Source organism: Schistocerca americana, chromosome 8 (genome assembly GCF_021461395.2).
Source record: "Schistocerca americana isolate TAMUIC-IGC-003095 chromosome 8, iqSchAmer2.1, whole genome shotgun sequence".
In the NCBI taxonomy this organism is placed as follows: domain Eukaryota; kingdom Metazoa; phylum Arthropoda; class Insecta; order Orthoptera; family Acrididae; genus Schistocerca; species Schistocerca americana.
In genome coordinates, this window is record NC_060126.1 from 483,129,083 (window position 1) to 483,153,703 (window position 24,621).

The following is a 24,621-nucleotide window of genomic DNA, read 5'->3' on the forward strand; positions in this document are numbered from 1 at the left end:
GCAGTGACAGCAGCAGCTCATCATCGTCATCGGCTACATTCTTCGTCATCCGCACATCGTAAGACTGTTAACTGACAAAGTATAACTAATGTTGTACAGTCGTTACCCAGCGTCATTTCTTTTACAAACCTTAATGACTAACCTTCTTGAATAATAACCTGCAGTAGTTAAAACTTGTAGGGCACCTGTGTTGTCACTGTCCTCAGACAATATTACCAAGCAGGGTCCCTTTCCTTTCCATGCAATCACCGTGTGTCGTAAAATATCAAAGTTGATTAATTATTTACTGCTACTTTTGTTTGTTTTCTAATGACCTATTTTAGTCTAAATTTTGCTGCCTCAGCAACTGTTCATTCTTGTATTGCATAACAGAGGCTTAACTAATTTTCAGTTTGAGTATTAATTTCACTCACTTAAAGTAACGTAAAATTTCACTGGCAAAACTAATAACTAAGGATACAGCAAAAGAAGAAAGGGTGCACAATTCATTTATTCTGTATTTAGGTTAGCGAGTGACTTCTGCTGTCTTGGTACATAGTTTATTGTTGTTATGTTAAAAGTAAATCAATACCTCATTTGCTTAAAGTAAATGCAATTCAATCTTTCAATAATTAAAAGTAAATTGCTTGCCTTATTCAAGTTTTGCATCACATTACGCTGAGGTTTCTGAAAGTCATTTTTTTATGCAACCAAGTTTCATTTACAGTAAGTCATTTATGTAACCAGAACTTAATTTAACTTTGCTTACAAAATTTAATATTTGAGAAAAAGTAAATGCAAAGTCAGTGCTTTCTGATTCATTTATTTTCTCGTGAACTGTTGCCACACTAGTAATTACTTGCTTAATTTTCTATGCCATTACCTTTCTTAGGATTGTGGATATTCACTGCCCTAGTGGGCTGGTGGCAGTTCAAGTATCCCTTTTTTTGCTAATCAGTATTTTTTGTATTAAATATTACGTGATTCCCTTTTCCTGCGTGTGTAGTTCGTGAGCGATTGCACTACGCCTCCATTCATTTTAAAATTATGATCAATATTTAGGTTAGATTTAGAACAGATTCTCCTTCAGAAGGGGCAAAGAAAATTATTTTCAGTATTTCTTACAATTATTGGCCGAAGTAAAGAAATTGAAATACTGTCACAGTCTACTCATTAGAGGTTAAAGATGTAAGACAATAAATCAAATATTAAAGTTAGAAACTGTGTAAATATATTGAGGAGTTGTCACTCAAAGTGCGTAACTTATCCACACTATTCATACAGTATTTAAGAATGAGAGCACGTGGCGACTTCCGACAAACTTTACTCATAATTTCAAACCTTTTAGAGAGTTTTCCTTGCTGAACCCACCACCGCTCCTATACACGAAACAATAATAATGAAGCGGAGCGAAATTTTTGTTCAAATTTACGTACTGGATCCAGATTAAGCGATATATATGAGGGTGGATGAAAATTAATGCCTATTGCGTCATAAAAGATTTAATAATGAACATACAAAATCGGAAGTTGTGTAGATGATGCCGTGTATTGTCCTTTACAGAACGCTATCGTTCAGCATAGTCACCATGCATTTGTACACATTGACGTCATCGTTGAAACCAGGCGTCGAAACCAATTTTCAAATATCAAGGGTTTTGCTTCTTCTCCCTTTTCTTTCGGATTGATTTTAAAGCCATTTATTGTGAACTCTGAGGCGTCTGTCATCTCGAATCATTTTATCAGCACGTCCTCGAATGGCGCCTGTGACAGATGTCGGTTGGCCGCTGGCTGACGTATGTGCAACGTCCGTTTCTGCGTTGCAAAACTTCTTCACCAAACGCCGCATCATTGCCGATGTCCACGACAGCGTCCGAATACTCTTTCTTCACGGATAAGGGTAAAACAGCTTTAAAATTATGGGTCAAGAATCAAAGCACAAAATATTTCCAAACTGGTTTTGTCGCCTGGGTTCGACGACGGCGCAAATGTTTAAAAATGTGTGGCGACTATGTTGAACGGTAGTGTTGTGTAGAGAACAGTTCACGCAACGATCTGTGCTATCCTCTGTTGCGTGTTCGTTCTAAATTTTTTATGGCACATAAGGTACTACGTTGTGATCCGGGCTCGGATCAGCAGATACATCTACAGGAAAATGAGAAGTGTACCGAAACGTTAATAACTGAATAATCCGAAACTGATAACACCAATATAATTAAGGTTTTGCGTCTTCGTCCATAACGGTTCTACGTATTTAACGTCAAATAAGTAACAGTCATATACAACAGCTTGCTCGACGAAAGCTCCGTATCTAAAGACTGGAACGTTGCACAGGTCACACCAATATTCAAGAAAGGTAGTAGGAGTGATTCACTAAATTACAGATCCATATCATTAGCGTAGATATCCAGCAGGATTGTGAAACATATATTGTGTTCGAAGATTATGAATTACCTCGAAGAGAGCGGTCTATTGACACACAGTCAAAACGGATTTAGATAACATCATTCTTGTGAAACACAAATAGCTCTTTACTCACAGGAAATGTTGAGTGCTATTGACAAGGGATTTCAAACCGATTCCGTATTTCTTGATTTCCAGAGTGCTTTTGACACTGTACCACACAATCGGCTTGTAGTGAAATTGAGTGCTTATGGAATGTCGTCTTAGTTATGCGACTGGACTCGTGATTTCCTGTAAGAGGGGCCGCAATTCGTAATAAATGACGGGAAGTCATCGAGTAAAACAGAAGTGATTCCTGGCGTTCCCTGAGGTAAAGTTATAGGCCCTCTGCTGTTCCTTTCTATGTAAACGATTTAGGAGGCAATCCGAACTGCCGTCTTAGGTTGTTTCCAGATGACGCTGTCATTTATCGTCTAGTAAAGTCATCAGAAGATCAAAACAAATTGCAAAACGACTTATAAAAGATATCTGTATGCTGTAAAAACTGGCAATTGACCCCAAATACTGAAAAGTGTGACGTCATCCATATGAGTGCTAAAATGATTCCGTTAAACTTCGGTTACACGAAAAAATAGTCAAAGCTAAAGGCCATAAATTCCCCTAAATACCAAGGAATTACAATTACGAACAGCTTAAATTGGAAAGAACACACAGCAAATGTTGTGGGGATGGCAAACTAAAGTCCGCATTTTACTGGCAAAACACCTAGAAATTGTAACTGGTGTACTAAAGAAACTGCCTACACCACGCTTGTCCGTCCTCTTTTGGACTACTGCTGCGCTGTGTGGCATCCTTATTAGATAGGATTAACGGAGTACGTCGAGTAAGTTCAAAGAAGAGCTGTAAGTTTCGTATTATCGCGACACAGGGGAGATATAGGATTTGGAGTGGACATCATTAAAACCAAGGCCCTTTTAGTTGGGGCGGAATATTCTCACGAAATTTCAACCAACAACTTTCTCCTCCAAATGCGAAAATATTTTGATGACGCCGACCTACACAGGTAGAAACGGTCATAATAATAAAATATGGGAATTCAGAGCTCGCACGGAAAGGTATAAAATGGTTCAAATGGCTCTAAGCACTACGGGACTTAACATCTGAGGTCATCAGTCCCCTAGAACTTAGAACTACTTAAACCTAACTAACCTAAGGACATCACATACATCCATGCCCAAGGCAGGATTCGAACCTGCGACCGTAGCAGCAGCGCTGGAAAGGTATAGGAGTCCGTTTTTCCCGTGCGCTGTTCGAGATTGCAATAACAGAATTATTGTGAAGGTGGTTCGATGAACCCTCTGCCGGGCACTTAAGCATGATTCGGAGGGTATCCATGCAGTTTTAGATGTAGAACTCAATAATTCATTTGGAATCAGACGTTTGAAGCTGTTTTGTGGATGGAAGATCGAGTCTTTAAAGGACCGGGTGTGGGGGTTGCTGGTTAGAGGTAGCCGTAAGTTTACCGACATTCAGTCTTTCGTCCCGCTCACTATTGCCTGCTGGAACAAGGTAAGGGAGCGGAGGAGAGTCAGTGGTATACGAATGCATATCCTCCTATTTCCATCTATTGCATTGCAATTTTTTTTCCTTATTTTGTTACCTGAAGATATAACATTTCTGTGTCTTTGTATATTGTAATTGTTTTACTATTTGTATATATATGCATTTATGTCGTTTTATAATTGGTTTGTTTTGTGAATATTATTTGTATTTATACGCTGGGTCTGGCCTAGGGAAAACTATGCTATCGAACGAATACATCGATAGGTCGTGTGGAGAACCCAAGTGTTTAGGATCTTTGGTAGTGTTAACTCTGTCGCGTGGAGCGCGGGCAGAGGGAGAGTCTGGCTGGGGTAGTGCAGTGCAGCAGGTGTGTTGTGTGACGCTCCCGCGAGTTGCCGCGCTTTCGGGGTTGGGCAGCATGTAATTGCGCTCGACTTGCTATGATAGTTTTTGACACGGTGTCGCGGACGGGAAGCATTAGCTGGCGCACATCAAGAGCCCGTTTCGCCTGGTGACCGTGACGAGAAGAAGGCGCGCCAACATCCAGCTTCTGCAACAGCGACGGCCGACAATGAGTGACTGTCGCCACCTCCTCGATCGACGGCTTCAAACCTTCAATCAACCAACAAGGAAGACTGGAAGCACGTAAAGTTTGAGAACTGTGTGGCAGACCTCAGCTTTTCAAACTGTTCAAATCACAAAATTACAGCAACGTAGCATGAACCTTTGTTGCTCATTGTCCCAATTGCATTACCAAGCAGGGTCCCTTCCTTTTCCGGAATGAACCCGAGTGTCGTTGAAATTCAAACGTCAGCATCATTCGATTTCACTGCTTTAATTTCAAAGTTCAGTTAAGGTATTCATAGCTGGCTACAATATTTAGATTACACAAGCACAAATTAAGAGTGCGATTTTTGTTACCGTATTTTAGCTTACCTGTGACTGCAGCTCAGCTTGGTACGTACTAAGTTTTACTATTGTTAACTGTTCAGAATCATTTAATTCAAGTTCAAAGTTAAATCTCTTACTTCTAAATTGCGTAGATTCAAGTAGCTTTTGAAATGATTGTTGAGGTAGTCCAAGACTAACCGTATCTTACTGAATTTCGATGTGCTTCAGAAAGAAAGCTCACTATTAACTTCAGTCACTAAATTAACTTTCGATTTTCCGGTTTTATTAATTATTTTGCTAAATTAAGTCAGAGTGTAGCGAAATTTATTACTTCTGACAAACTTTCAGTTTTCACACTACACGTGTCAACCTTCAGTTGCCATGCTTCTAGTGCTAATTATATGTGTAATAACCTTTCTTTTTCAGTTACTATAGTAATTGTCCTTAGGACTGGCGACCGTAATTTCCCCAGATCTCAAATATCTAATTAGCGCCAATTAATTGTTTACGTGACGACCGCACATTTACTTTCTTTATTAACTTTACCCCTTTTCAAAATTAATTTCCACCAGTTTCATTTGCATTTTTCCTTTCATTTAGATGTAACCCTTTCCTCCCTCTTTACCGACAGATTAACTTCGGTGGCGATTGCTTTTCCCAAATTTCCATTAGGTACACAATGTTTAATTTTTCGCTTTCATTAAGGTCGATAAGTGAGGGGGAGGTTACATGTATATCACGGTGTAAGTGCATATTTTTATTTTTATAATTATATATTTTATGATTTTGGTTGGGGTGGCTTTAAATATTGTGGGCTAGCATGAGACTCCTAATTAACTTATACCGCGATAACACTCGTACGGACATCGGCTGCCCCGAAGTGCATACGATATAATATTTTTTAAACACAACGCGCGACTCACCGCCTTCTAATAAATAGTTTGCGTGAGCGCTGCTATTTAGAAAAGAAAATATGCGTATTCTAAGGCAAACTGTAATTATTAATATGAGTCTCAGGGGCTACTGGTTATTTATGTACCAAATTACATAAAGATTAACTGAGATATTGCGGAATGTAATGATTTTCAATATTTCTTGTTCATTATTTGCAAGAAAAACTGGAGAGAATCTCGTCTGCCGTTAGCCGGCCAAAATGAAACATACTGAACTCATTCAGTGCTGTGAATTTAGGTAACTGAAATTAATTTTGACTTCGAAATTAATGAAAGATCAAAATTGAGAAGTCTCTCACATTTACATTTAATAACATGATTCGTCAGCGTAATGGCTGATCAAATCCTGCTAGGGGACATGAGCTCCCTGCACTACGAAGTCCTATAAAAACTTTGATTACTACAATTAATGGTTGCGATCATGAGAGTTGACAACTAAGTTCAAAAATGGTTCAAATGGCTCTGAGCACTATGGGACTTAACTTCTGAGGTCATCAGGCCCCTAGAACGTAGAACTACTTAAACCTAACTAACCTAAGGACATCACACACATCCATGCCCGAGGCAGGATTCGAACCTGCGACTGTAGCGGTCGCGCGGTTCCAGACTGTAGCGCCTAGAACCGCTCGGCCAACATATAAGTCAATAATACACACTTTCTAATAACAATTTCTATTAATTTTTTCAAAAATACAGATAAAACTCACGTTAATTATCAGACAGCACTACAATGGCGGCCTACCCCTAGACGAAACAAAACAGGAGAGGTAGTTCAGCCAAAGTATTGGCCTATGTTACACAGAGGCTATACCAAAAAAACTGTGTTTTATTAATTACATCGATATTTGTGTTTTGCTAATAATAACTCACGTTCTTTACTATTTGTTACACATCGCGCACACGGACACAATCTTGAAATAATTTATAATTCACACGTCTCATAAAAAAACTTCCTTTTCGTTTCTCCAAATGTCCATTTATGTGACGTACCGTCACATGTACTTGCGGAGAATGCGGCAGGCATGTCGGCTGAGTGTACATCTACATCTACATCTACATGACTACTCTGCAATTCACATTTAAGTGCTTGGCAGAGGATTCGTCGAACCACAATCATACTATCTCTCTACCATTCCACTCCCTAACAGCGCGCGGGAAAAACGAACACCTAAACCTTTCTGTTCGAGCTCTGATTTCTCTTATTTTATTTTGATGATCATTCCTACCTATGTAGGTTGGGCTCAACAAAATATTTTCGCATTCGGAAGAGAAAGTTGGTGACTGAAATTTCGTAGATAGATCTCGCCGCGATGAAAAATGTCTTTGCTGTAATGACTTCCATCCCAATTAGCGTATCATATCTGCCACACTCTCTCCCCTACTACGTGATAATACAAAACGAGCTGTCCTTTTTTGCACCCTTTCGATGTCCTCCGTCAATCCCACCTGGTAAGGATCCTACACCGCGCAGCAATATTCTAACAGAGGACGAACGAGTGTAGTGTAAACTGTCTCTTTAGTGGACTTGTTGCATCTTCTAAGTGTCCTGCCAATGAAACGCAACCTTTGGCTCGCCTTCCCCACAATATTATCTATGTGGTCTTTCCAACTGAAGTTGTTCGTAATTTTAACACCCAGGTACTTAGTTGAACTGACAGCTTTGAGAATTGTACTATTTATCGAGTAATCGAATTCCAATGTGTTTCTTTTGGAGCTCATGTGGATCACCTCACACTTTTCGTTATTTAGCGTCAACTGCCACCTGCCACACCATACAGCAATCTTTGCTAAATCGCTTTGCAACTGATACTGGTCTTCGGATGACCTTAATAGACGGTAAATTACAGCATCATCTGCGAACAACCTAAGAGAACTTCTCAGATTGTCACCCAGGTCATCAGGAACAGCAGAGGTCCCAGGACGCTTCCATGGGGAACACCTGATATCACTTCAGTTTTACTCGATGATTTGCCGTCTATTACTACGAACTGCGACCTTCCTGACAGGAAATTACGAATCCAGTCGCACAACTGAGACGAATCATACAAAAAAGTCCTTGTAATTGTGTAATTGTGGTTGTCCAGGATAGCTCTTTTTACATCAGCCTATTCTTTTCGGAGGCACTGGGGCTGTTATTCTTGCATTGGAATGGACGATCGCCGACCAGTTCGCCTCGGTGGCCGCTGGCAGCAGCTTGGAACAACGCAGCCGCCGCGCCGCGCCGCGCGGGCAGAGCGTGGCCACGCCCCCTCCACGCACCCCGCGGCACCCCACCCCCAGCCGGCAGGCCTTCCACGCAGACGGCGTCGGCGTCGCCACCTTCCAGTCAGTCGGCATCGTGACTTCGGCGCGCGCACCTGCCGCTTCTGCACTACTGCTGCTGCCACTAGGAGAGCCTCCCGCGAGATCGTGAGTAACGCATTTGCCGCAGCTTACCCTGCGCGTGCTGCGTGACCGGTGTCTTGCTTACAAACGAAAGACGGGATGGCAGTTGATGTGTCATCCGCAAATGTTTCTCAGAAAAGTTGACAACGACTTGTCGCTACACACAATATAATGCGTTCATACAGTCGCAATTATTATGCTGGATAACTACTACACCAGACACACTTGTAACACCTTTGGCTATGAAGTCTGGTAACGTGCCCGTCGTCCGGAAACGCAGCAAAACTTTGCATCTCCAGTTGCTCTGGTATCATCCCTAGAATAAATAAATGCTAATATTTTACCTTCTTGCAGTCACTGTCAGGCAACAATTACCTAGTTAGTTTGAATGAAAGTTCCCCAGGTTATGTTTCCAAATCCTTCTAAGACAGAAAGTAATCTACGTTTTGCTGATTATAGTGGCGGTGTTGGTGTTGCTGAGCAATTTTTATTTTACGAAAGAACTTGGTGTATAAGGTTCCATAGTATCATGCTCTCTAGAAATTTAGACCCAGTTATTGAACTTCTATTGAACTATTGACCAATAATGATTAAAGTATTATGTTTTCTGGTTGTATAAATATATTGTTATCAATAAACAATAATCATTGGAAGTTCTTTTGTTTACAAAAAAAGTTTTCATGAATTCTACTTCAATTCCTCTCCAAACAAGCGGATCTTAATTAAATAATGGTCCGCAGCTCGTGGTCTCGCGGTCGCGTTCTCACTTCAAGAGCACGGGGTCCCAGGTTCGATTCCTGACGGGGTCAGGATTTTCACCTGCCTCGAGATGACTGGGTGTTTGTGTTGTCCTCATCATTTCATCCTCATTCATGAAAGTGGCGAGTTTGGACTGAGAAAATGTTGGAATTTGTACGGGTGCTGATAAGCGCGCAGTTGAGCGCCCCACAAACCAAACATCATCATCATCATAACCATTAAATAACAGTTGAAAAAACATACGAATTAGTGAGAAATACAAGAAGTGTGTATTCGTTACACTACATTGCTATCATAAGCTGGACGAAATAAGCCTAATTAAATAACTTTTGAATTGTTGGTATAGACAAGGTCCGACATATGCTACGTAGAAAGCCACGGATTAAAGCGAAACATGTGTTGCTGCACAGTATAGTCCTAGTAGTGTGTAATGAGCGGTGTGCAATTGGCACGGAGCATTACGGACTATAGGCAGTACCTGCAGATTTTTTTTTTGTACTTTAATGGAAACAAAATAAATGGGCTTGTTTTTAACGTTTGAAGAAATTTGGTTAAATATGAATATTTGTGCTGGACTGGGACTCAAACCTTTTCCCGACTGTCACGAGCGGTCATCTTAACGGGTTTGGCTATCTGAGCACACTTCCAGGACCGACCCAGCCTTCCGTATGTAATACCGTCTACGACCCTATCGCTCAGTCTCTTTAAGTAGTACACATTTCTTTATGCTGAGGGTCAGCTCTCAATTTCTGCACCAAGCATAGATACTATGGAGGTCTTCCGATTGTATCACTGCCCACAAACTTACAAACGCCTTTCAAAACCACCAGGAATTACACTCCTATTATAAATAAGTGTGCAACTGAGGTCATCAGTCCCCTAGAACTTAGAACTACTTAAACCTAACTAACCTAAGGACATCACACACATCCATCCCCGAGGCAGGATTCGAACCTGAGACCGTAGCAGTCGCGCGATTCCAGACTGTAGCGCCTAGAACCGCTCGCCACTCCGGCCGGCTTACCACAGGGTTTCAAGGAGAATACTTGTGCTCGGATAGCCGAAACGGTTAAGGTGACCGTTCGCCATAAGCTTGAAATCCGTATTCGAGTATCAGTCCAGCACAGATTTTCATATGTCACCAAGTTATTCGCAGTCAGCGATATGATTTCGAACGATTCTCATTCCTCATTGTCAACGTAAATAAAGGATTTAATAGTAGTTGGTTCGAATACTGGTACTGTAATACGTTTTCGTCGCTGTTATCTGACGGAAAATGGAAGGGAGAGTGAAAGGGTTAAGATGCTGACCACCAGACTTCGAAACAATGCTGTCGTTAGCCTTAGTGTCTCTGACCGAACGCCCGTCCCAATTTCTTCCTCCGTACTCTGTTTTTTGTCTTTGTTGGGCGCGAAGTTTATCAGTAATTCTCAGTTTGTCTCCCTATCTTTTCTGTTTAGCTTTTTCCGTTTTTCTTGTAGGAGCATCCAATCTAAACCTTAGATCATTGCGTACTTTATACCTGATTTATTTCACATGCCTTTATTTATGATCCTGCCTCTCCGATTTACCAGTACACGTGCTTTCTTCCAATGACCTTTGTATCAGCCTGACTTCGTTTTCCCGTTTCTTTTCTCGTTATGGTGAAAGGCTACGAGTCATGTGTGAAGGCAGGACTGAGATATGGGTCTCCAAATCCCAAACTAAAGACATGGAAACGGAACCATGCTGACCCAAGACCGCTCAACTGCCTTCAATAAATTCTCGAATGGTGCTTGCAAAGAATGACCGTAGCCAATCCTCCGTATGAGCTCGAATTTCTCTAATTACGCAGTTATGGTCATTTCACGAGATGTATGTTGGAGGAAATAATATGTTCCACGACACCTCTCCGAACCTGAAGTCTCGGAACGTGAATGTTGGCACCAACTATCGAAGCCTCTCTTGCAGCTTCTGCTACTGGAATTTGATTAGCATCTCCGTATCGCTCTCGTGCTTACTAAACGATCCCATGGCGAAGCATTGCTCTCATTTGTATCTTCCTTATCTCCTCCTCTAATAATACGTTGTAATATTCCAATTAGATTGTGCGATACTCAAGAAACGGTCGAACTTGTATTTGTGAGGCACTTCTGTCTTGGATGGACTACACTACATTAAGATTCTTCCACTGAATGTGATGCTGGCATCTGCTTTTTCAACACTTGATTTTATATGGTTATTCAACTTTTGATGATCATGCTTACTCCTGATTGTAATATCCGTGGCGCCTATCTCGAACGATTATAACAATTCTGGAACAATTGGGAGGAAAGTGCATTTTCCGCCTAAAGATACAGATGAAATTTTGGTTTGGGCTTACAACAGCCAAGTCCTTAACGGCAATGGTGTAAGTCACCTGCTGGTCGTAGACTTTGACATTTGTGTCATGAGCGCCATTTTGTCACATATATAAGCATCCCCCACACGAAAATACCTTCATCACTTGCCTGAGAGGTGTCTTGTTGCCAAATGTGCCCCGTTGCCAAATGCTATCCCTCGAATGTCAGCAGCGTGTAGCGACGTATACCGCAATTCATCAGCCCTGTCCATGCTCTCTAAAAGTCCAGTGGAAACCAGAAACCGAACAAAATCCTTTGCCCAACATCAGCATGCGACATTTGCGGAGAGGTTCATGTCCTCATTTAGCAGGTTTGCGTCTGGATACGCCGCCACAATATCTGCAGATTTTCGTCACATACTGGTATTTGTAGACCGTAGAAGTCCAATTATGTCGAAGGAATTTATTTATCCCGAGAAACTCCGATATCTAGACACTAAGCACAATGCGGCAACATGGTCTACAGGTCACACGCTGACTTACATAATACGCTTCCCATACGCCAACTTCGACGATTATTACGCCTACACTGTATCATAAAATAAGAAACGTACACTAACATGCTGCAGATTGTCTTGAACCTGTAGCGCTGCTATTATGTTGGGAAAAAAGTAACAACTGCATCTATGTGGAGAGTGCTTTAATACCGATCAGACTGTAGCCGGCACGATAATAGCTTCACCGTCTCCAGTCACCCGAGACGTCGCCAACTGAATATGCAACGAATTAGTCCACCAGGCATTAATACCCTTCTAAATCTACTAGTCGTCGGTTCTCAATGAATCCAGAATCTTCTTCAGTCAGTGGTGAGTCTTGCAGAAGCAGCTTTTACTATGCATCTGGCCTCAGTTTCTTAACGAAAAATTCCTCTGTAGTGCTGAAAGTAAAGTCAAGTACCTTTTGCATTACGCGTAATCTCTAAAATGGACTGCCAGAAAAAAATACAGCATACTCAAGGACTGCGTTCGTTGTCACTGGGGGTATAATATGTGAATACTGAAGGTTTGCAGTGTTAGTGACTCATTTGTCATTGTCATGGGCGATGAGATGGCACTCAGGAGGTCTGTCTGACTGTGTTCACTCTGCAGGCAGCAAATGTGCTGAGCTTGGCGGTGAACGGTGTTTGCAACATTCATCCCAGGGTACGACCATGCAGCATCGACGAGTACGTATTCCTGTTTAACAGATTCAGCCCTTTTTGCCAGGGTCGAATTGTGTGTCTGTATGGACGTGTCGATGAATTGCTGAAAATGTATGGCACTATATGTCGGCGGGGTGTCACTGTTTTCAAAAGTAGTCTGTGAAACATTCCCTCGCCTGTCGACTAGGTTTTGAACGTCAGCGTAGTACAGATACGCGTCAGAACCGGTCTAATGTGCGAGCAGCAGCGGTCTACCGAACATCATCCAGAGACATGTTACACGCACCTTCTTCGTCGTAAAGGACCATTGGGAACCGTCTGCTTGCAGCAAGATTTAAGATCAGCAGTGTTTTTGGCCAGGACACCACTGGCACCACGATACCTTCAAGCACGGCTACTCTGGTGCCGCGAAAGTCTTGGGTGGAGAGTGGAATGGTGGTCTTCGTGACGAAAGTTCTGTCTGTAAACGAGTGATTGACATACACGTATATGGCGTAGACCTGGAGAGCTACCTTTTCCAGAGTGTATTCGCCCACGACACGCATGTCTTATCCGAAGATTCATGATGTGGGGGCCACGAGTTTCAACTCGCGATCACATTTGGTGCTTCTGCAGGGTAAAGCAACCTGTGCCCGGTACACTTCACATGCTCTTACCCCCCGTGCTACTGCCATTTCTTCGACGAGAAGGTGGTGTGATTTTTCAGCAGGACAATGGACGTCTACATAGGACTGATGCAACGCAACGTGCTCTTTTTGATGTATATCAATTGTTTTTACCAGCAAGATCAGCAGATTTATCGCCAACTGAACACGTATGGGACATGATGGAGTGGGAACTTAATCGTTTTCGAGAGCCAGCAAGTATCATTGCTGAATGTCAAGAAAAGACGCAAGATGCTTGGGGCAGTCTATCGCAGGATGCCATTCGTCACTTTTATAATAGTTTGCCTGAGAGAAAATACGCGGTGTTGTCTCCAGAGTGGGGAGGGAGGGGGAGGGGGAGGGGAGCACTGTGCAATGATGCGACTATTAGGGCACGCTTTACTGTGACGTGTCTGTTTCATCTGGTATGAATTTGATATCATATACTCCTACAGTGATGAACTGCCTGTCAACTGACTTGTCCTTGAGGTGTTACACATTTTTTCCTGGCATTGTAAAAGTTTTAACGAGGCAACGTTTGTAAGCTAGTTGCAGCGGTAGTTGGTCGAACTACGACAGAATACCGTCAGATTTGAATCGCTAGTAACTACGAGACTAACAATGCGTAATCAGTGCTTGAGCGCATAACGATTAGGTCATGTCTCTACGTGGTTCTCCCGCAGTATTTGCTTTGCTCGTAACGTCATCGCACCACTGTAGGTGCCTGTACGTGACTGTTACGAATAAGTTTTGTGTAAGATTGTGTGAAATGGTGTAGCGTGAAAAACTGTTTAGGTACATATCGATTCGAGTGTCATTTTGAGGAACTTGCGGGTCGCTACTAGGGCCCAAAGTTAGATAATAAAAATACCCGTTGCTTTATAAGTCAAATTTGGTATTAGATCAAAAATAACTAAATACTGAAAGATATCGTCCGATATGAGTTGTAAACATGCTCGGAATTACAGAAAAGGCAACTCAAGTAAAGTTCGCGACGAAAGAAATGCAAACAGTGTAAAAAGTGCAGTGCCGAGCGAATGCGAGAGTTAACGGCAGCGTCGGAAAAGGAATGGGGAAACGGCGCAAAGCATCCACGCAGCAGCCAGCGACAGCCCAAACATCTAGGAAACATGTGCAGGCGTCACTGGAAGGCAGTACAGAAAACAGCGACAATACAGGCGCAGATGGAATCGTGAGAGCGCCACACGAGTACGCACCACGATCCTGATGTCAACCGATGCTGCCAGCCGCTGTGGCCGAGCGGTTCTAGGCACTGGAACCGCGCTGCTGCTACGGTCGCAGGTTCGAATCCTGCCTCGGGCATGGATGTGTGTGATGTCCTTAGGTTAGTTAGGTTTAAGTCGTTATAAGTCTAGGGGAATGATGACCTCAATATCAACCGATGCGACATGTGAGGTAAACTTATGATTTATCTGTTGTGTAACCATTATATTACTTTGTGTAACCATTGTATTAAAGAGATTGTTGGTTAAATTACGTAACAGCAGGAAATGTTACGATTTTATCTCGACGTTCTCACGAAATATCTGCGGCGGGACCAGAAGTGCGCACATTTACGAGTACCTAACACCATGTGCACAGCCATTGTGCTAGGTAGACTGCTGGCTGCACTTTAGAATTCACGACTGATTCCTTTGCTATATACTTATAAGGATATGGTGTCTGTTCTTTCGGACCTTGATGAGCTGCAGCCGTCTAGAACGAAATTGGAATTATATATTAATACCTTCAGTTGCTGACGGGCGTTGATATATATCAACCGGGCAATTGAAAATGTGTGCCCCGACCGGGACTTGAACCCGGGATCTCCTGCTTACATGGCAGATGCTCTATCCATCTGACCCACGGAGGGCAGAGAGTATAGAGCGACTGCATGGACTATCTCGCTCACGCCTCCCGCGAGACCCACACTCTCACCTTATATGTCCACATACTACATTCGTAGTGTCCCTACCCAACACACTCTTACTCGTGGCAGACTTACGGGACTTGGTAAGAATGGCTTCCACGAGTAATGAGTGTGTTGGGTAGGCACACTACGAATGTAGTGTGTGGACAAACAAGGTGAGAATGTGGGTCTCGCGAGAGGCGTGCTCGAGATAGTCCCTGCAGTCGCACTGTCCTCTGTGCCGTCGGTGGATCAGATGGATAGAGCGTCTGCCCTGTAAGCAGGAGATCCCGGGTTCGAGTCCTGGTCGGGGCACACATTTTCACCCCTCCCTGTTGATATATATCAACACCCGTCAGCAGCTGAAGGTATTAATATATAATTCTAATTTGATTCCTTCGCTAGTCCACGCTATTTTTCCAAGAAAATAGAAAAAGTAATCACTGTGCCTTGTGATGTTCGGTGAGCAGAGGGTCGCGTGCTGGGGGCAGTTAGATTTTTACCTCATACCGAGGAGGTGGTTCTGGATGGCACGGTTGCCCCCGGTTTTTTCTGCCCAGCGTTATGCTGGAGAATGACTACAGCGGCTTCTTTTTCTTTCTCTTCCACAAAGCCGGCCGCTATGGCCGAGCGGTTCTAGGCGCTTCAGTCCGGAACCGCGCTGCTACTACGATCGCAGGTTCGAATCCTGCCTCGGGCATGGATGTGTGTGATGTCCTTAGGTTAGTTAGGTTTAAGTAGTTCTAAGTTCTAGGGGACTGATGACCTCCGATGTTAAGTCCCATAGTGCTCAGAGCCATTTGAACCAGCCTCTACAAAAAGCCCAGTGCCCGGACGACATCGGAGAGTCTCATGCGGCGGCCACCGACGATCTGCCCGCGTACAACAGTGCTGATATCTCGCGTCTTGCCGATCTCGTGTTCGACTGACACGCCGATGGTCAGTACAGGGTGTGGCCAGAACCCAGTCACGTTATTCGCCTCATAACTCTAATCGACTTGCTGTTAGGACACTCCTGTCTCCAGTACATCATTTGTCTCTAATCCAGTTGTTCGTGAGTGTTCGAGGGTAGTCAAAAAGTTTTAATTATATCCTGAAAAAAAAAAATTAAGCTGTGACCTTTAAACAGTGGCGGCTCGTGAATATACATTCTGGATGTTTACAAATTTTTACATTCGGATAAATACGAAAGTATGTAAGCTGGTGATCACTATCAATAACACCTAAACATAAATGGGAAAACAATTTTTTGAAAATTTCCGAGGTTTCAAACCACTTTATAACTATTATCAGAAGACTCTAACAAGAGGAGGCCGCCAATTGTGAAAATCAGATTCAATTCATACTGCGCATAATAGAAGCTCATGGCCAGAGGTGTAATGTGGCAAAGCACCGAGATGCACTTCTCAGCCGCTGTCGAGAAAATCGACAGTTAAAAGAAACCGTTGCTGTGAAATACTCTCTACGATTAACGACTTCCTATAGCGCCGTGGCGCAGCGGTAAGCGCTCGGGTTCGTAATCCAAAGGTCGCCGGATCGAATTTCGCGCCATGCAATTTTTTTTTATATATATTTTTTGTAATTCAAATGTGCACACACACACACACACACACACACACACACATATATATATATATATATATATATATATATAAAATTCCCGGCATTCAGTTGCAATAATTATGCATATAATAAGTTGTTGAAAGTCGTTTGTCGTGGAAAAACTGGCGACTTCGAACATCATTATGTTTTCCGCAAACAAAGTTGTATTTCACAAATGTTATTAATTGTCTTCATAATGTTAACCACGTATAGTTAACGGAAGACGTAGAAACGATATTCCGAAACGAATACGTATAGCGTAAGTCAAACGTTCGAATTAGAATAGAAACCCCACGAACACAAATTTTCTGTGGCAGGTATGAAATATAAACTCCGTTACTCGCTCGTTACACTTGAAGGACAGACGTTGAATGGGCCGAAACGAGCCGCTGCATAACAGCGTAGTTGCCTGCTAACTTCGAAAGAAGGTAGATGCGGTCCCTAGCGCAACTTATAACATCGTCGAAAATATATATATTATATATATATATATATATATATATATATATATATATATATATATATATTTGAATTACAATAAACTAATTAAAAAAAATTGCATGGTGCAATATTCGATCCGGCGACCTTTGGATTACGAACCCGAACACGTACCGCTGCGCCACGACGCTATAGAAAATTATTGATCGTAGAGAGTATTTCATGGCAACGGTTTCTTTAACTAGATTTTCTCGACAACAGCTGAGAAGTGCATCTTGGTGCTTTGCCACATTACACCTCTGGCCATGAGCTTTTATTATGCGCAGTATGAATCGAATCTGAATTTCACAATTGGCGGCCTCCCCTTGTAAGTAGGATCGTGGAAGGGTAAGCCATATCCAAGATGCGGGTGTAAAATGAATGTGCACAACAGAAAATACTGAACGTGAAAATAAAGATTTGTCCATGTCTGACTCCCTCCTGAAGTAGATCTTAGAATCTCTTAATGGTGATATTATCTCCTTCTTCTTGCTCTTTAACATATAAATTACAACATAAACATAAATGAATGATCAAGGGAACGAGAAGCTACAAATGATAAATGCTGTTTCTTCTTGTACATTTATTGTAGATTAAGACCCCTTCATATATTACAAATGTTTATATACCAATGTCCAATGGACATAAAGAGATACAAATGGATTTCCTAAATAATATAATTGTAAATCGCCCAAATCTGCCTCTTTTTATGGCTACGCGATCTAATTTAAATAACGCGGGATGACTGTCATCACCTACCTACTACTTTCAAAGATGATCTACAGTGGTGTGCAACCTCAACGGAAATAAAATTTATGTGATCACAGCTGTTTAGCTATATAGCCCTAATAAGCCGAAGCAATTAGCAATATCACATATGTACTGCGTCCAGTGCGTCGGAGTGATGGTTCTCGTACACGTCTGCGACTACGAAGAACTCCAGCCACAAAATATAAAAAAAAAAAACCTCATCCAAACACTAGGATGGCATAAGACGGTCCTCTGACTAGTATAATCTAATACTGTCTTCTCCTATCTGTGTTCTACAGATGAGAAACGCGAACTCCCAGCCTCAAGGACGGAGTTCAGATAACGTCTCAACGTGAGTATAGGCAGAAGTGCTCTCAATCACTGAATGATGCGTAGTCAACGACCACTTCCTACCCGGAGGCGAAGTCCAGAATCGTATAAGTTCGCAACAGCACAGTGCCTAACCGTTCTAACTATAAAATCTCTTGAGAGCAAAGACAGCAAGTCCGTCTGTATCAACAAAAGCTGATAATGAGCTACTGTCAAACACGGGCGATCAAAGCGGAAGACTACTTCCTGCCCACCACTGGATTCCCAGCAAAGCTCAGCTCCCCTCCCTCGTAACTGCAGAAGGCGAGTCATATTCTCGAAACCACGAAATATTCTCTCTGTCTACAGATTATTCCGAACGGCGACCAACCGTATTTTAGACTTTTGTCGTACAGCGCGGAAAGTTTCTGAAGAAATACCTATACCCAGTAATTAGGAATTCATACAATGGTACGCTACACAGAGTAAAAATCCTTGGAAATAACCGAGCCTGTGTGACTTCCGACGTAATGCTTCCTCGTTCCTCTCTGCTGCGTCGAAGACTTTTCGAGTTTCCGAAGTATTATCCGGTTATCCTTCCAGCCCCGCTACATTACCGGTCAGCCGCCGCTGTATTGTGCTTCAGCGCTCAGGTGCCCAGACCGTTCGTCTTGGCTACTTTCTGTGTTAAGCAGGACCAACACACCTGTGCGAGCTTTTCCACCCAGAGCTTGAGTTACGCCTGCCGTTTCATTTCCACAGGCATTCTGAAACGTCCCCTTAGAAAAATTAACGAATTACTGTGCTGATGAACCTCTTACATTATTTGATTTTCAAACAGCTGAGCAAAACTGAACGTACTTAGACATTACTCTCTTTACTTATTCTGATCAACACTAAACTGACACACAATATTTTTAGCGCAACGCAATCTGACTTTCAAAAATCCCTACAAAAGAATGGCCCTGACTAACATTAACCTATACCTTTCACAAATCACTTACCTCACAAAAATCTTCGTTACTCGAACTACTGCAATACAGCGAGCGCCACTACTGCCAGCTAAATAAAAGATTCAAACTACTGAAGGCACTAACTACTGATAGGCATAGTTAGCAAATCAAAGATTTTGATAGAGAACAAACAATGTCTTTACCTTAATAGTCATAATATACACTGCTGGCCACCGTAAATGCAACACCAAGAAAGACAAGAGGTAGCACAACAAAATTTATTTTGTAGATAACATGTTGACCAAGTATCAAATGATTACGTTTACAGACGTCTGTGACATGTGGTTCCTGCCAGAATCAGAAGCCAAAGTAGCCGCCATTGTTGGAGATCACCGCTGCCACACGTCTCGGCATTGAGTCAAAGAGACGTTGGATGTGTTCCTGGGGTACAGCAGCCCAAGCAGCTTCCACACGTTGCCAAAGATCATCTGGTGTGGCAGCTGGGGATGTAATCTGGCTCACTCGTTGAGCAACCATGGACCACATGTTTTCTATCGGCGAAAGATCCGGAGAGCGAGCCGGCCAGGGAAGCACTTCAATCTGGTTATTGACGAAGAACCTGTGGACAATCCGCGCCACGTGTGGTCGTGCATTATACTGTTGAAATATGGCTGTGGCCGAGCCCTGAAGGTAAGGAAGGACAACTGGCTCCAGCACCTCGGATATGTAGCGCCGGCTATTTAAAGTAACGGCAATGCGTACTAGAGGCGTGCGAGTGTAATATCCAATACCGCCCCGTACCATAATACCCGGTGCAAGACCAGTGTGGCGATGCATAATGCAGTTGTCCAGCATCCTCTCTCCACGGTGTCTCCACACTCGAATCCGACCATCGTGGTGCTGCAGACAGAAGCGTGCCTCGTCAGTAAAGACAACGTCATTCAATTCTGCCGTCCACATCCGTCTGTCATCACACCATTGGCGACGGAGACGTCTGTGGTTCTGCGTCAGTGGTAGACGAAGCAATGGACGTCTTGCGGACAGACCACTCTGCTGTAAACGGCGTCGAATGGTACGCGCAGACACTGGATGATGCGTTACAGACGCAATGTGCTGTGCTATGGTTCGGGATGTCACTGAGCGATCCGTCACTGCCATGCGCACAATTTGCCTATCAGCACGTGCAGTGGTGCACCGAGGTGAATGCGATCGACCACGTCGGTCCGTCGTACCCTCCTGCATCCAACGGTCACATATCCGCATTACAGTTGTTTGGTTTCGTTCAACACGACTAGCGATTTCTCTGTATGATAATCCACAGTCTCGGTAAGCCACTATCCTTCCTCTGTCGAACTCGGATACTTGATCAAACGATGTTCGCTGTTGTCTACGAGGCATAACTGATCGTCTTGTGAAACAACCACAAGGTAAACACGCGTGCCGAACGTACACTCGTCGAAATCGTCAAGCCTTAAATGGCGCTATGAGGTGGCGCCACAGGCGCGCGTGATGTGCGTCTGCGCTGAAATTCTAATCAGTTGCATATCTCATCGCTGCAAACCCATGGTGTAAATTTCACTTGATTCGGATGCTTCCTTCAGGGTGTTGCATTTACGGTGGCCAGCAGTGTATATAGCAGTTCATGACATCCATTCTTACAAATGTACTGTTTCTGATGGACACACGTCCAGATCATCCGATCTCAAAAATCCGCCATCTCACTTCCCCACATCCACCACTGCTGGCGGCTCACCTTCAACTGCGCAAGCTATGCGCTGTTAACAGCCAACTGCCCAACGCCACAATAGCGAATATTACAACAATGCCACCCAGCCACAGACTGCACACAGCACAGCCAGTGATTTTCATACAGAGCGGTATGTGGCGTTACCAATATAAAAACCTAAACAGCCTACCTACAATTCCAACCTCTACTAGTATCCGCAATCATTCATTACGCAGTTCTGATAATAAAGACAATCCATCACCTTTCATGCAATAAGCGTTAACATCTATAAACAAGGTGTACGTGACATTGTCAGTCTTCTTTAAATATTCATATATACGATGTAAAAGCTATCAAATGATACCCAATTCCGGTTTTAAATCATGGCAAAGTATGTAGATAAGTGCTTGTAAGGTGCAAAACTACAGCCACCTTACAAAATTAATATTTATTATTATTTAGCGTATGGCTAATACAGACATATCATGAAATTACATATACATATGTACATATTGACACACAAGAAACTTAAGTTTGTCTTTACAACTGAATATCCAGTCCTTCAATCCAGCGCACTGCATCTGGAGTTGCTAGCAGGAAGTCCTCTTTGGCGCCGTGATACGCTCGAATCCTGCATTCACTGACAATGTGGTGTACAGTCTGGTATGGAGCCCCGCAGTCACAAGCTGGATCAGGCAGCTTCTTCCACTTAAAGAGAGCATCCCTGCATCGCGCATGGCTGGTACGGATTCTATTGAGAGTAGACCAGGTCTTGCGTGGTAAGTCGAATCCACTTGGAAGTTTAGCACCTGAGAAGATGTTACGCAGCTGCACATCTGTCACTGCTTCCCTCCGACCTTTCCATCTTTCAAGAGGTTTGAAATTCTTAGCAACCATGTTAGCAGCATCGCACAGAGTTGGATGACGTGATTTCAGTCTCTTGCGATTTAAAAGTGGCAGGTCGCTACGCACGGGTAGGTTAGAATTCCTGGAGATCTTGTGGAATTCTCTCATAAGGGCAGTACATCTGCGTAGATCAGGAGGCATTATACCGGTTAACAGTGGAAGCCAATAAACTGGAGTAGATCTGATTGTGCCAGATATTATGCGCATTGTCGTATTCAGCTGGGTATCAACAAGCCTTGTATGATGACTATTCATCCAGACAGGTGCACAATACTCAGCACTTGAGTATACCAAGCCCAGAGCTGAAGTTCGCAGGGTGGTTGCTGAAGATCCCCAGGTAGTTCCGCATAGCTTATGGAGGATGTTGTTTCGAGTCCTCAGCTTTTGAGCTAAGTTAAGAAGGTGTTGTTTGAAGCACAATGTACGATCCAGTATGACACCAAGATATTTTGGGTTCCAATTGTGACGAAGAATTCTGCCTCTGAAACTTACTTCCAGTTTTACGTTCGCCAACTGGTTATTTAGATGGAAGCAACACACTTCTGTTTTACTCACACTGGGTTGGAGTCTCCAAATTTTGAAGTAATTGTCTAATGCAGACAGGTCATTGGCTAAAATTTCTTCTGTTGTCTTCATTTCCTGGTGTTTGACTGCTAGAGCCAGGTCATCGGCATAGCAGTATTTTCTGGACGAAGTGTCAGGTAGATCAGATAGATATAGGTTGAACAGTAAGGGTGAGAGAACTGATCCTTGAGGCAATCCGTTGTTCAGCTTCCTCTCCTTACTTATGTTGCTTCCAGTGATTACCTGGAACTTCCGATCACTTAGCATGCTGTTAATCAGTCGAGCCATTGTTCTGCAGGGTATGATGGGGAGAAATTTGTAGATAAGGCCTTCCCTCCACACAGTGTCGAAGGCGGCAGTTAGATCAACAAATGCCACAGATGTTTTCTGCCTCATTTGGTATCCTGACTCTATGAAGGATGTGAAAGACAATACTTGGTCGCAGCAGCTGCGCCCTGGTCTGAAGCCTGCCTGATCAACTGGAACGTTCTCTAAGATAGCGCTACTTATTCTGTTATATACAGGGCGTTTCAAAAAGAAAGAGCAGATTTCAAACATTTATTTCTCAAAAACTACAAATGATAGAAACACAATTCAAACGTTTCTTGTCAGAGAAAGGTTCAAAGTTTTTCAATGGTCCGCGCAGAAGTTCCATGCAAATCCGCAGTGGCGCTGGCGTTTGTTTGTAGGAAAATGGCGACGACACCACAGGAACGATCATTTTGTGTGCTGCAATTTGCAAAGTTAGAGTCCATTGTTGGTGTGCAACGTGCATTCCGCCGTCAATTCAACAAACAGCCGCCTCGTCATAAGCAAATTTATGAGTGGCATCACAGATTCGTAGAAGATGGTTGCATCTGCAAGCGAAAAAGCACGGGTCGTCCACGCACATCGGATGAAAATGTCGAGCGTGTCCGTGCAGCTTACGAAAGGAGCCCTAGAAAATCCACGACACGGGCAAGTCACGAACTAAACATGTCTAAAACAACGGTATGGCGCGTTCTGAGTAAGCGTCTGCACATGAAGCCGTACAAACTGCAGTTATTGCAAGCATTGCGTCCTGACGACCACAACAAAAGGTTCGAATTTTCAACTGCAATTCTACAGGACATGGAAGAGGACAATTTTGCCGAACGATTAATTTTTTCAGATGAATCAACGTTTCACATTTCTGGTAAAGTTAATCGGCATAACGTACGAATTTGGGCGAGTGAAACTCCGAGGGACGTTATTCAACATGAAAGAGACTCACCAAAGGTTAACGTCTTTTGTGCAATTTCGGTAAACAAAGTTTATGGACCTTTCTTTTTCATGGAGAAAACTATCACAGGAACCATTTACCTGGACATGTTAGAAAACTGGCTATTTCCTCAACTTCAGGAAGATTCAAATCACTTCATCTTCATGCAAGATGGCGCCCCACCACACTTCTCTGAACCTGTACGACGGTACCTAAATAACACCATTCCAGGACGGTGGATTGGAAGAGCAGGAGCACAAGATCAATGTCATCGTCTGTGGCCTCCCAGGTCACCAGACCTTACTCCCTGCGATTTTTATTTGTGGGGGTACATAAAGGACTGTGTTTATGTCCCACCTATGCCCGCTACTCTTCAAGAGGTACGACATCGAATTGTTGCGGCCGTGAATTCGGTAACTAAAGACCAGTTGCGTCGTGTGTGGCAAGAAATGAGATACCGGTTTGATATTTGTCGTGTAACAAATGGTGCTCATATTGAGGTACAGTTTTGATATTTGTTGTGTAACATTTGGTACTCATATTGAGTGAAGGACCGTTGGAATTGTGTTTCTATCATTTGTAGTTTTTGAGAAATAAATGTTTGAAATCTGCTCTTTCTTTTTGAAACGCCCTGTATTAGCCTTTCAAAAAGCTTGTAGCAGCAGCTGAGTAGGGAAATGGGGCGATAGTTTTCTACCTTGTTGCTGGGTTTGCCAGCTTTCAGAACAGATATTATCTTCACCTTTTTAAACTCAGATGGAAGTTGACCAGTCAGCAGGATGTCAGTGAAGAATTCTGCCAGCCATTTCTTAGCTTTTCCTCCCATATGGATCAGGAATTCTGGATGGATACCATCGAATCCAGGTGCCTTAAGAGGTTTGAGGTCCTTCAGTCCAGAGTCAATGTCTGAAACTGTGAAGGGATGGGTATACTCAGATGAGGGAGATGCCTTCTTTTTCAGGTCACGAAGCTGTCGTCTGATATGTCTTGTATGTTTCTTGTCAGGAGGTACTCTTGAGGTAGTAATGATGTGGGAAGCAATTTGGTCTGGTGTTACTTCGGAATTTTTTCTGCATGCTGGAGCACTT

At 43.0% G+C, this 24,621-nt stretch overlaps 1 protein-coding gene across 1 annotated transcript in view; it reads left to right on the forward strand.

Annotated features, from left to right (window-relative positions):
• Positions 1-8,136: 8,136 nt before the first annotated feature.
• The window catches only part of LOC124545931 (glucose dehydrogenase [FAD, quinone]-like), a 522,628-nt gene continuing 506,143 nt past the window's right edge, over positions 8,137-24,621 (forward strand). Inside the window, exon 1 of the mRNA XM_047124891.1 lies at positions 8,137-8,197. The gene's annotated coding sequence lies outside the window, so the exon portion shown is untranslated. The remainder of the gene's footprint in view (positions 8,198-24,621) is intronic.